This window comes from Mercenaria mercenaria, unplaced genomic scaffold, assembly GCF_021730395.1.
Source record: "Mercenaria mercenaria strain notata unplaced genomic scaffold, MADL_Memer_1 contig_4485, whole genome shotgun sequence".
Lineage (NCBI taxonomy): Eukaryota > Metazoa > Mollusca > Bivalvia > Venerida > Veneridae > Mercenaria > Mercenaria mercenaria.
In genome coordinates this window covers 45,247-58,732 of record NW_026462716.1, presented here as the reverse complement: position 1 = coordinate 58,732, position 13,486 = coordinate 45,247, and the positions used below count along the sequence as shown (strand labels likewise).

Sequence of the window (13,486 nt, the reverse complement as noted above, 5' to 3'; positions counted from 1 at the left end):
AGTTTCAAACTTGACCTAGATATCATCAAGATGAACATTCTGACCAATTTTCATGTAGATCCCATGAAAAATATGGCCTCTACAGAGGTCACAAGGTTTTTCTATTATTTGACCTACTGACCTAGTTTTGGATCGCATGTGACCCAGTTTTGAACTTGACCTAAATATCATCAAGATGAACATTCTGACCAATTTTCATGCAGATCCAATGAAAAATATGACCTCTAGAGAGGTCACAAGGATTTTCTATTATTTGACCTACTGACCTAGTTTTTGACCGCAGTTGACCCAGTTTCGAATTTGACCTAGATATTATCTAGATGAACATTCTCAACAACTTTCATTAAGACCCCACGAAAAATGTGACCTCTAGAGTGGTCACAAGCAAAAGTTTACACACGCACGACGGACGCTGCGCGATCACAAAAGCTCACCTTGTCACTATGTGACAGGTGAGTTAAAAACAAGAGCACCGCCTTGTGGGTGCTGACGCTCATCTGATTTTTTTTGTGTAACAGAAATATTGTCCAACCCATGATTTTCTAAGTCTAAAAAGGGCCATCATTCTTGCAAAAAGCAGGATAGAGTTATGTTTCTTGATGTACAGTGTCCACTTATGGTGGTGAAAAACTGTTGCAAGTTTTAAAGCAATAGCTTTGATAGTTTATGAGAAAATTGACTTAAACATAATACTCAACCAAGAAAATGATTTTCTAAGTCCAAAAGGGGCAATAATTATTGCAAAAAGCAGGATGGAGTTGCTGTACAGGGTCAGCTTATGATGGTGAACAAGTGTTGCAAGTTTCAAAGCAATAGCTTTGATAGTTTAAGAGAAAAAGTTGACCTAAACATAAAACTTAACCAAGAAATCTGATATTTTCTAAGTACAAAAGGGGCCATAAATCTTGCAAAAAGCAGGATGGAGTTATGTTTCTTGCTGTACAGGGTCCACTTATGATGGTGAACAAGTGTTTCAAGTTTTAAAGCAATAGCTTTGATAGTTTAGGATAAACGCTGACCTAAACATAAAACTTAAACAAGAAAACTGATTTTCTAAGTCCAAAAGGGGCAATAATTCTTGCAAAAAGCAAGATGGAGTTATGTTTCTTGATGTACAGGGTCTGCTTATGATGGTGAACAAGTATTCCAAGTTTCAAAGCAATAGCTTTGATAGTTTAGGAGAAAAGTTGACCTAAACATAAAACTTAACCAAGAAATCTGATATTTTCTAAGTACAAAAGGGGCCATAAATCTTGCAAAAAGCAAGATGGAGTTATGTTTCTTGCTATACAGGGTCAACTTATGATGGTGAACAAGTATTCCAAGTTTCAAAGCAATAGCTTTGATAGTTTAGGAGAAAAGTTGACCTAAACATAAAACTTAACCAAGAAATCTGATATTTTCTAAGTACAAAAGGGGCCATAAATCTTGCAAAAAGCAAGATGGAGTTATGTTTCTTGCTATACAGGGTCAACTTATGATGGTGAACAAGTATTCCAAGTTTCAAAGCAATAGCTTTGATAGTTTAGGAGAAAAGCTGACCTAAACATAAAACTTAACCAGGCAACGCCGACAACCGCTCAAGTGATGACAATAACTCATCATTTTTTTTTTTTCAAAAAATCAGATGAGCTAATGAAACAAAAAATGTCGGGGAATTTTTTGAAATATTTAAACTTAAAAAGTGCACACTTTCTTTTGGAACTGAGTATATATCTAATGCTTATGTTAACTCCTAACATCAAGTATGTTTATGCTAGCTGAAGCATATTTTCATAGTCTGTTGTGTAGATATTGTAAATTTTGTATTTATACTTGTATATTGTTGTAGACCCTCATCGAAATTTGTTTCCACTAATGATTACAAGCTCTGTTCTTGTTACAAAAATGCTTAGATCTAGCTTTAACTAGAAAATGCTTTTGTAAAAAAGTGCATGTCTCCCCCAATGCAAAGTCCTATAGGCAAGAAGTCAATAGGGGTCAGGAGCGAAAGTCAAAGAGACACTGATGGTTGGCTGCAATAGGGATCATGACATCTACTTGGCATGTCCAGTCATCCCGCTAAATTTCAACACTCTTGGCCTAGTGGTTCTCAAGTCACTGTTCATGCTCCTGTGACCGTGACCTTTGATCAAGTGACCTCAAAATAAATAGGGGTCATCTACTATGCATGTCCAATCATCCTATTAAGTTTCAACATTGTAGGTCAAGTGGTTCTCAAGTTATTTCCAAAAAATGATTTTACATGTACTGTGGCCTTGACCTTTAATAGACTGACCCCAAAATCAATAGGGGTCATCTACTCTGCATGTTCAATCATCCTATGAAGTTTCAACATTCTGGGTCAAGTGGTTCTCAAGTTATTGATCGGAACTGGTTATCCATGTTCAGGCCCCTGTGACCTTGACCTTTAATGGAGTGACCCCAAAAACAATAGAGGTCATTTACTCTGCATGAACAATCATCCTATGAAGTTTCAACATTCTGGGTCGAGAGGTTCTCAAGTTATTGATTGGAAATGGTTTTCCATGTTCAGGCCCCTGTGGCCTTGACCTTTAACAGAGTGACCCTGAAATTGTTAGGGGTCATCTACTCTGCATGACAAATCATCCTATGAATTTTCATCATTCTGGGTCAAGTGGTTCTCAAGTTACTGACCAGAAATGGTTTTCAATGTTCGGGCCCCTGTGACCTTGACCTTTCACAGAGTGACCCCAAAATTGTTAGGGGTCATCTTCTCTGCATGACCAATCATCCTATTAAGTTTCAACATTCTGGGTCAAGTGGTTCTCTAGTTATTGATTGGAAATGGTTTTCAATGTTCAGGCCCCTGTGACCTTGACCTTTGACGGAGTGACCCAAAATCAATAGGGGTCATCTACTCTTCATGAACAATCATCCTATGAAGTTTCAACATTCTGCGTCAAGTGGTTCTCTAGTTATTGATCGGAAATGGTTTTCAATGTTCAGGCCCCTGTGACCTTGACCTATGACAGAGTGACCCCAAAATCAATAGGGGTCATCTACTCTTCATGACCAACCATCCTATGAAGTTTCAACATTCTGGGTCAAGTGGTTCACTAGTTATTGATCGGAAATGGTTTTCAATGTTCAGGCCCCTGTGACCTTGACCTTTGACAGAGTGAACCCAAAATCAATAGGGTCATCTACTCTTCATGACCAATCATCCTATGAAGTTTCAACATTCTGGGTCAAGTGGTTCTCTAGTTATTGATCGGAAATGGTTTTCAATGTTCAGGCCCCTGTGACCTTGACCTTTGACGGAGTGACCCCAAAAACAATAGGGGTCGTCTACTCCAGCAGCCCTACAACCCTATAAAGTTTGAAGGTTCTAGGTCAAATGGTTCTCCAGTTATTGCTCGGAAATGAAGTGTGACGTACGGACGGACGGAAGGACAGACAGGGCAAAAACAATATGTCTCCTGGGGGAGACATAATTAACTGCGTGTGATAACTTTTTTGTAGATGTTGAAGATTTTGACAAACTGTAACAATAATATGTATTTGAGCATGGAATATTTTGTATTGTAGTTTTTTATCAATTTTCATTTTGTTGTGATAAAAACCATGTAATAAGCATACCTTACATACTTCTATGCTAAAAACTTTAAAAATCTTCTTGTCTGAAAGCATAATGACCCGGGCTTAGATATTCGGCATGTAGCATTATGTAGTAGCCCTTTTAATATGATATTTTTATGTAAATACTTTTAACATCCTCAATCAAATATCTGTTGTTGTAACCTTGACAATGTCCGACGATTGATGGTATGCATTTTCAAATAGAATGTTTTAAATATTTTATCTTTCAAATTGACATATTACAATTTGTATACTTGTAAATAATTCATAAATTATGTAAATATTGATTATCTATGAATATAAGTATTTGCCTTGCCTGTTTTAATTTTGTGTAGATTTCATTGTGCAGTGCAGTTATAAATATTTTGTGATGAGGCCTCCTTGGCCAAGTGGTTTAAAGTCCCTCATTTCAAATCTCCTGACCCTTACTGCCGTAGGTTCAAATTTTGCTTTGAATACATAACATACTAGAAAATTTATGATAAAGAGATACATGTATTTATGTTTCAATTGTGCAGCAAGACCAAAACTAATATAACACAACTGAATTCTGAAACAAAGGTCACATTAGTATCATTGAAACTTATCCCATTTCATTATGTTAAATAACATACATGCCATATTTTCAGACGGTCAATAAGGGAGATTTGCCTCAACAGGTCCTTTTTTAAGGGAGATATGGGTAAAAATAAGGGAGACTTTTATTCGCTCATTTTTACGTGCTAAATAGCCGTTTTCATGAAAAAATCATCAAGTTTTCTATATTGAATTGATGAGTGGAGCCAACAGTTGTGTAAAGAATGCATGATTATTACTTACAGCACTTTAATTAATCCAAGGAAATTCAGAATTCCGTGAAAGATTGAACCAGGAACTTTGTTTTTGCTTTATGTGTTGATGCTTCTGCATCTGGAGAGAGTGATCTTTTTGACATGTTTAAGCATACAATACTCAAAAGATTGTAGACATATCATGTCTAAACAGTCTTTTAAGGGCAGTCATTTCTTTTCAGGAATTGTTGAAACAAAAATGAAAGTCGTTCTATTGCTGGATTGTCCATATTTAGATTGAAACTACATGTATTTAAACTGGGAATTCTTTTCCCGTTAATTATTGCAACATGACAATATCACAAAGGAATGGTAGTCAATTCTTTGGGCAGTATTAATTGCAATTTATTTCATAAAATTCACTTATCCGAATTCATGTTTGTCCGAAATTCTGTGTAGTGACTGACATTAACTCGCCAATTTTTGTTAAATCATGGTTGATTTTTTGCATGTTGTGCAAGTATTTGAATTGAGAAGCATGAACTCGGTGTTAGCACTAACCTGTCTCATCTTCTGATGGCTCGATAAATATTGAGGTTAGCGAAAACGAAAGTACACTTTGGCAGGTGGCGGTAAAATGACGTAATTTTAAGACTGGTTTACATATTGTTTTAAAAACTACAGATCAGCGACTTTGATGTAATTGAATCAGTCTAAAATCTCGAATGCAATTGCCTACGGGTAAGATTAAATGGTTAATTGTTTGCAGATGGTGACAGTAGGTGGAAAGATAATTAATGCCTCAGGCGTGCATCTCTCAATAAACAAGCTAGGGATTACAGACAACTATCAAAATTATGTTTGAAGAGTATTTCCGGGCTACTCGATATTGAATTTCAAGTATTTTCTAAAGGTCTACATTGGGTCCGAGATACGCTTTTTCAACAGAGAACTTTTTTTTCTGAATTTATTTTTTTACGGGAGGTTTTCATGTCCCGGCGGGAGACCGGGAGATATACTGAAAATACGGGAGAAAAAGGCTCCCGGCGGGAGATATGGCATGTATGAAATAACTTTGTTCAACCAAGAGCTAAAATGCTACAATTGTAGAATTATTTTAATTTATAGTTTTTTGTGCAAACCTTTTTTTCATTTGTGATTGTATTTAGTATACTGAAAAATACAAGTACTGTCTTGTCATATTTTATTTATTTATTTTTTTCCTATTTTAAAGACAATAATGTTTTACTTAAATTCAACTAATCAGTCATAATGAGGAAGCCATCCAGCTGGCTTACTGGAGGTCAATGGTTCTACCCAGGTGCCCCCTCTTCCTCCACCATCAAAGCTGGATAATCAATATATGACTGCAACATTAAACCAAACAAAAAATCAAAGTCAGCATAAAACAATCTTGAGAATGCTACCATTCAAGATGTGCAAATCTGTTTGTATCAACTGTAAGATAAAGTACTGTACATATATAACCAAGCACAAATATGCAGAAAAATTATTAGTATGCATATCTGATAAATGCTGAAGAATGACAGATGTTACAGTACAACTATGAAAAAACAGTTGAAAGTAGAGCCAATATTACGACAAAGTTTGTGTCTATGTGACACTAAACACAACAAAAACAAAACAATGAACATGATTCAATATTATGTAACCATCATTTTGAATTTTCTAAAGCAAGTCAAAAGAACAATGATTTATGCAGATAAATTTTTAAACATAAATTCTGCATCTGACATGATGTATTTTTCAGTATGCTGCGTATTTAAATACAAATGCATTGTACATAAATAGTGAATTAGTTATCTGTAATGATTCTTAATAAAATCACTGCTGATGTAAATACTTTGTTATATTATCAACATTACTTACAACATTCTATTAAATCTATTAAAAAAATAATAAGGAGTTTGTTACTATTCTGGGTTACACCAATTAATAACAGAAATGCTTGTACTAGAAATCAATTATAACCCTTCCCAGGCATAGGAGAAGATGGGAAAGGCTTACAATGTCCATCAATAGTCAGTTGTAAAAGAATTTTTATCCTCCCTCCCCCTTTCCAATAGAAATATTGTTTTGCTCATGTCAGTCTGGTTTCTGCTGAATAACTACAGAATGCTTAGGCCTACAGTGGTCAGACTTTGTAGGATGATTGCCTGTGTTCAGTAAATAACCTCAATTGTTTTGGGGGTCCAATCGGTAGCTGAAGAACGCTTAGGTCTTCAAGCCTCGTATTTCATAGAATGATTGCATATGGTCAAAGAAAAAGCTTGTTAACATTGTAGAAGCCGCATTTATGACCCTATCTCATTGAAACTTGGTCAGAATGTTTATCTTGATGATTCTGAGGCCATGTTTACAGGTGCGCATATAGGGCCAACATGGCCCTCTTGTTATGATTCGCGGGTAAATTCCAGTCAGTACGTGAATAAAAATAAACAAGAGCTCGTATAACATGAAATGCCCCCCTTCATGCATTCAGTAATTGCACAAGGAACAGAAATTATTTGGTCATTGTATACAAAAGTTCTACTGTTCTGGGTCAATGTGACCTTGGCCTTTGACCTATTGACCTTAAAATAAACGGAGGTCATCTGCTGGTCATGATCAACCTCCCTATTAAGTTCCATGATCCTAGGCCAAAGCGTTCTTGAGTTATCATCAAGAAACCGTTTAACTGTTCTGGGTCACTGTGACCTTGACCTTAGACCTAAACATCAACAGGGCCATCTGCTGATCATGATCAACCTCCCTATCAAGTTTCATTATCCTAGGCCCAAGCATTCACAAGTTATCGTCTGGAAACCATAGAACTGTTCTGGGTCAGTGTGACCTTGACCTTTGACCTACTGACCTCAAAATTAATAGGGGTCATCTGCTGGTCATGATCAACCTCCCCATCAATTTTCATGATCCTAGGGCCCAAGCGTTCTTAAGTTATCATTCAGAAACTGTTTAACTGTTCAGTGTCACTGTGACCTTGACCTCTGACCTACTGACCTTAAAATCAATAGGGGTCATCTGCTGGACATGAACAATCTCCCTGTCAACTTTCATGATCATAGGCCAAAGTATTCTTGAGCTATCATCGGGAAACTGTTTAACTGTTCTGTGTCACTGTGACCTTGACCTTTGACCTATTGATCTCAAAATCAATAGGAGTCATCTGCTGGTCATGACCAACCTTCCTGTCAATTTTCATGATCCTAGGCTTAAGTGTTCTTGAGTTATCATCAGGAAACCATTTAACTGTTCTAGGTCACAGTGACCTTGACCTTTGACCTACTTATCTCAAAATCAATAGGGGTCATCTGCTGGTTATGACCAATCTCCCTATCAACTTTCATGATCCTAGGCAAAAGCGTTCTTGAGTTATCATCCGGAAACGGATTGGTCTACATACCGACCAACAGACAGACCGACATCTGCAAAACAATATACCCCTCCTTTTTTGAAGAGGGGCATAATAACTTATGGAAAACGGATTTCCTGTAATGGCTGCAGCCAAAACATACAACTTTTAATTGGTATGGTAAAAAGCACTTTACTGGCACGGAATAGCCGAATTCAGCTAGTACAAATGCACTAAAATAACGACCAGAAAAGGTTACAAAAAATATTCTTTGGTTCTTATAATTATTTGATATTTTGATAGATACAACACCATACAATGCATAATAACGGTACTTGATTTACATCTTGAATCGGTACACACAAATAGTCCCAACACTTAGAGACGAAAAATACTCTGAGAAAATACATGTCCAAAACATTAGGGACATGAAAAATAATTATTTTTACAGATTTAGGGGTGTCTCAAGATTAAGGGTATCCAAAGACTTAGGGAAAATATGGTAATACACATTCTCCATTGACTAGTTGCTTTGTCTGTTTTACCCAATAGAACTTTAAACAAGAGGGCCATGATGGCCCTATATCGCTCACCTGTTATCATTGAGGACAAGAAGCACTTGAGGACAAGAAGGTCCTCAGAAAAAATATCTAAGTCCAAAGGACAGGAACAACAAAGCGAAGAAATTTAACCAAAAAGAAAAAAAAATTCTTACAAGGTACAGATATGTCAAAATACACCTAAAAATTGGAGGTACCATCCATGCTGTACCACAAACAAGAGCTGTCCGTAAGACAGCCAAGCTCGACTATTCGAAATATTGTCACAGAAGCAGGAAATTATTACCCAAAATGTTAAATATCAAAAGAGTTTTAAGTTCGAAAGGGGACATAATTTGACCAAAATGCATATCAGAGTTATGGGACTTGATGCTATCAACTAGTTTTATAACCCCGAAGAAACATGTTAAGTTTCAATTCCATAATCTGCATTAGTTTTGGAGATAGTAACTTGCATGTAAAACTTTAACCAGAATTTTCTAAGTCCAAAAGGGGGCATAATTTGCTCAAAATACAACTTAGAGTTATGGAACTTGACCCAGTGAGCTTGGTAATTGGCCTAGAAAAAGAATAAATAAGTTCCAAAGCTATATGCCTTTTGGTAATAGCTGTATGTACTTGCACGCAAAACTTTAACCAGGATTTTCTAAGTCCAAAAGGAAGGATAATTTGCCCAAAATACATGTCAGAGTTATGGGACTTGATTCTATCAACTAGTTTTATAACCCCGAAGACACATGTGAAGTTTCAATTCAATATCTGCATTAGTTTTGGAGATAGTAACTTGCATGTAAAACTTTAACCAGGATTTTCTAAGTCCAAAAGGGGGCATAATTTGCCCAAAATACATGTCAGAGTTATGGGACTTGACCCGGTGAGGTAGGTAATTGATCTAGAAAAAGAAAAAATAAGTTTCAAATATATATGCCTTTTAGTAATAGCTGTATGTACTTGCACGCAAAACTTTAACCAGAATTTCTAAGTCCAAAAGGGGGCATAATTTGCCCAAAATACATGTCAGAGTTATGGGACTTGACCCAGTGAGGTAGGTAATTGATTTAGAAAAAGAAAAAATAAGTTTCAAATATATATGTCTTTTAGTAATAGCTGTATGTACTTGCACGCAAAACTTTAACCAGAATTTCTAAGTCCAAAAGGGGGCATAATTTGCCCAAAATACATGTCAGAGTTATGGGACTTGACCCAGTGAGGTAGGTAATTGATCTAGAAAAAGAAAAAATAAGTTTCAAATCTATATGCCTTTTAGTAATAGCTGTATGTACTTGCACGCAAAACTTTAACCAGAATTTTCTATGTCCAAAAGGGGGCATAATTTGGCCAAAATGAAGGTCAGAGTTATGGGACTTGGTGCTATCAACTAGTTTTATAACCCCAAAGACACATGTGAAGTTTCAATTCAATATCTGCATTAGTTTTGGAGATAGTAACTTGCATGTAAAACTTTAACCAGAATTTTCTAAGTCCAAAAAGGGGCATAATTTGCTCAAAATACATGTTAGAGTTATGGAACTCGACCCAGTGAGGTTGGTAATTGACCTAGAAAAAGAATAAATAAGTTTCAAAGCTATATGCCTTTAAATGATAGCTGTATGTACTTGCATGCAAAAACTTAACCAAGGTGTGACGCCGACGCCGACGCCGACGCCAGGGTGAGTAGAATAGCTCGACTATTCTTCGAATAGTCGAGCTAAAAAGTGGTCTCAATTTTTCCCTACGGCCAATAATAACAAGAGGACCATGATGGTCCTGAATCGTTCACCTGTCCCCATATGGCCCAGTTTTAAACCGAGTATGACATCGTTTTCTATTATTTGACACTGTGACCTAGTTTTTGAGCTCATGTGACCCAGTGTTGAACCTGACCTAGATATCATCAAGATAAAAATTCTAACCAATTTTCATGAAGATCCATTGAAAAATATGGCCTCTAGAGAGGTCACAAGGTTTTTTATTATTTGACCTACTGACCTAGTTATTGATAGCATGTGACCCAGTTTCAAACTTGACCTAGATATCATCAAGGGGAACATTCTGACCAATTTTCATGAAGATCCATTCACAAGTATGGCCTCTAGAGAGGTAACAAGGTTTTTCTATTTTTAGACCTACTGACCTAGTTTTTGACGGCACGTGACCCAGTTTCGAATCTGACCTAGATATCATCAAGGTGAACATTCTGACTTATTTTCATGAAGATCCATTGAAAGGTATGGCCTCTAGAGAGGTCACCAGGTTTTTCTATTTTTAGACCTACTGACCTAGTTTTTGACCGCAGTTGACCCAGTTTCAAACTTGACCTAGATATCATCAAGATGAACACTCAGACCAACTTTCATACAGATCCCATGAAAAATATGGCCTCTACAGAGGTCACAAGGTTTTTTTGTTATTTGACCTACTGACCTAGTTATTGATGGCATGTGACCCAGTTTCAAACTTGACCTAGATATCATCAAGGTGAACATTCTGACCAATTTTCATGAAGATCCATCAAAAACTATGGCCTCTAGGGAGGTCACAAGGTTTTTCTATTTTTAAACCTACTGACCTAGTTTTGGACCGCACATGACCCAGTTTCAAACTTGACCTAGATATCATCAAGATGAACATTCTGACCAATTATGAAGATCCATTCACAAGTATGGCCTCTAAAGAGGTCACAAGGTTTTTCTATTTTTAGATCTACGGACCTAGTTTTTGAGCACAGTTCACCCAGTCTCGAATTTGACCTAGATATCATCAAGATGAACATTCAGACCAATTTTCATATAGATCCCATGAAAAATATGGCCTCTAGAGGTCACAAAGTTTTTTTTATTATTTGACCTACTGACCTAGTTTTTGAAGGCACGTGACCCAGTTTCAAACTTGACCTAGATATCATCAAGGTGAACATTCTGACCAACTTTCATGAAGATCCATTGAAAAGTATGGCCTCTAGAGAGGTCACAAGGTTTTCCTATTTTTAGACCTACTGACCTAGCAGTTGACCCAGTTTCGAACTTGACCTAGATATCAAGGTGAACATTCTGACCAATTTCAATGAAGATCCATTCAAGGGTATGGCCTCTAGAGAGGTCACAAGGTTTTTCTATTTCAAGACCTACTAATCTAGGTTTTGATCGCAGTTGACCCAGTTTCAAACTTGACCTATATATCATCAAGATAAACATTCAGACCAACTTTCATACAGATCCCATGAAAAATATGGCCTCTAGAGAGGTCACAAGGTTTTTCTATTATTTGACCTACTGACCTAGTTTTTGAAGGCACGTGACCCACTTTCAAACATGACCTAGATATCATCAAGGTGAACATTCTGACCAATTTTCATGAAGATCTCATGAAATATATGGCCTCTAGAGGTCACAAGGTTTTTTTTATTATTTGACCTACTGACCTAGTTTTTGAAGGCACGTGACCCAGTTTCAAACTTGACCTAGATATCATCAAGGTGAACATTCTGACCAACTTTCATGAAGATCCATTGAAAAGTATGGCCTCTAGAGAGGTCACAAGGTTTTCCTATTTTTAGACCTACTGACCTAGCAGTTGACCCAGTTTCGAACTTGACCTAGATATCAAGGTGAACATTCTGACCAATTTCAATGAAGATCCATTCAAGGGTATGGCCTCTAGAGAGGTCACAAGGTTTTTCTATTTCAAGACCTACTAATCTAGGTTTTGATCGCAGTTGACCCAGTTTCAAACTTGACCTATATATCATCAAGATAAACATTCAGACCAACTTTCATACAGATCCCATGAAAAATATACCTACTGGCCTAGTTTCTGACCGCACGTGACCCAGTTTTGAAACTGACCTAGATATCATCAAGGTGAACATTCAGATCAATTTTCATGAAGATCCATTGAAAAATATGGCCTCTGGAGAGGTCAAAAGATTTTTCTAATTTTAGACCTACTGACCTAGTTTTTGACCGCAGTTGACCCAGTTTCAAACTTGACCTTGATATCATCAAGATGAACATTCAGACCAACTTTCATACAGATCCCATGAAAAGTAAGGCCTCTAGTGAGGTCACAAGGCTTTTTTATTATTTGACCTACAGACCTAGTTTTTTAAGGCACGTGACCCAGTTTCAAACTTGACCTAGATATCATCAAGGTGAACATTCTGACCAATTTTCATGAAGATTCATTCAAGGGTATGGCCTCTAGAGAGGTCAAAAGGTTTTTCTATTTCAAGACCTACTGACCTAGTTTTTGATCGCAGTTGACCCAGTTTCAAACTTGACCTATATATCATCAAGATAAACATTCAGACCAACTTTCATACAGATCCCATGAAAAATATGGCCTCTAGAGAGGTCACAACGTTTTTTATTATAGACCTACTGACCTACTTTTTGACGGCACGTGACCCACTTTCGAACTTGACCTAGATATCATCAAGATGAACATTCTGACCAATTTTTATGGAGATCCATTCACAAGTATGGCCTCTAGAGAGGTCACAAGGTTTTTCTATTTTTAGACCTACTGACCTAGTTTTAGACCGCACATGACCCTGTTTCTAACTTGATCTAGATATCATCAAGATGAACATTCAGACCAACTTTCATACAGATCCCATAAAAAATATGGCCTCTAGAGAGGTCACAAGATTTTTCTATTATTTGACCTACTGACCTAGTTTTTGAAGGCACGTGACCCACTTTCAAAGTTGACCTAGATATCATCAAGATGAACATTCAGACCAACTTTCATACAGATCCCATGAAAAATATGGCCTCTAGAGAGGTCACAAGGTTTTTCTATTATTTGACCTACTGACCTAGTTTTTGAAGGCACGTGACCCACTTTCAAAATGACCTAGATATCATCAAGGTGAACATTCTGACCAATTTTCATGAAGATCTCATGAATATATGGCCTCTAGAGGGTCACAAGGTTTTTTTTATTATTTGACCTACTGACCTAGTTTTTGAAGGCACGTGACCCAGTTTCAAACTTGACCTAGATATCATCAAGGTGAACATTCTGACCAACTTTCATGAAGATCCATTGAAAAGTATGGCCTCTAGAGAGGTCACAAGGTTTTCCCATTTTTAGACCTACTGACCTAGCAGTTGACCCAGTTTCGAACTTGACCTAGATATCAAGGTGAACATTCTGACCAATTTCAATGAAGATCC

The 13,486-nt window shown here is 36.8% G+C and overlaps 1 long non-coding RNA gene across 1 annotated transcript; it reads right to left on the bottom strand.

Annotated features, from left to right (window-relative positions):
• Positions 1–5,563: 5,563 nt before the first annotated feature.
• On the bottom strand, positions 5,564–13,196 carry LOC128553910 (uncharacterized). The gene is made up of 2 exons (XR_008369465.1): positions 7,380–13,196; positions 5,564–7,097 (listed from the first exon to the last, which is right to left on the bottom strand). It is a non-coding gene; the product is annotated as an uncharacterized LOC128553910 (long non-coding RNA).
• Between the last annotated feature and the right edge of the window lie 290 nt (positions 13,197–13,486).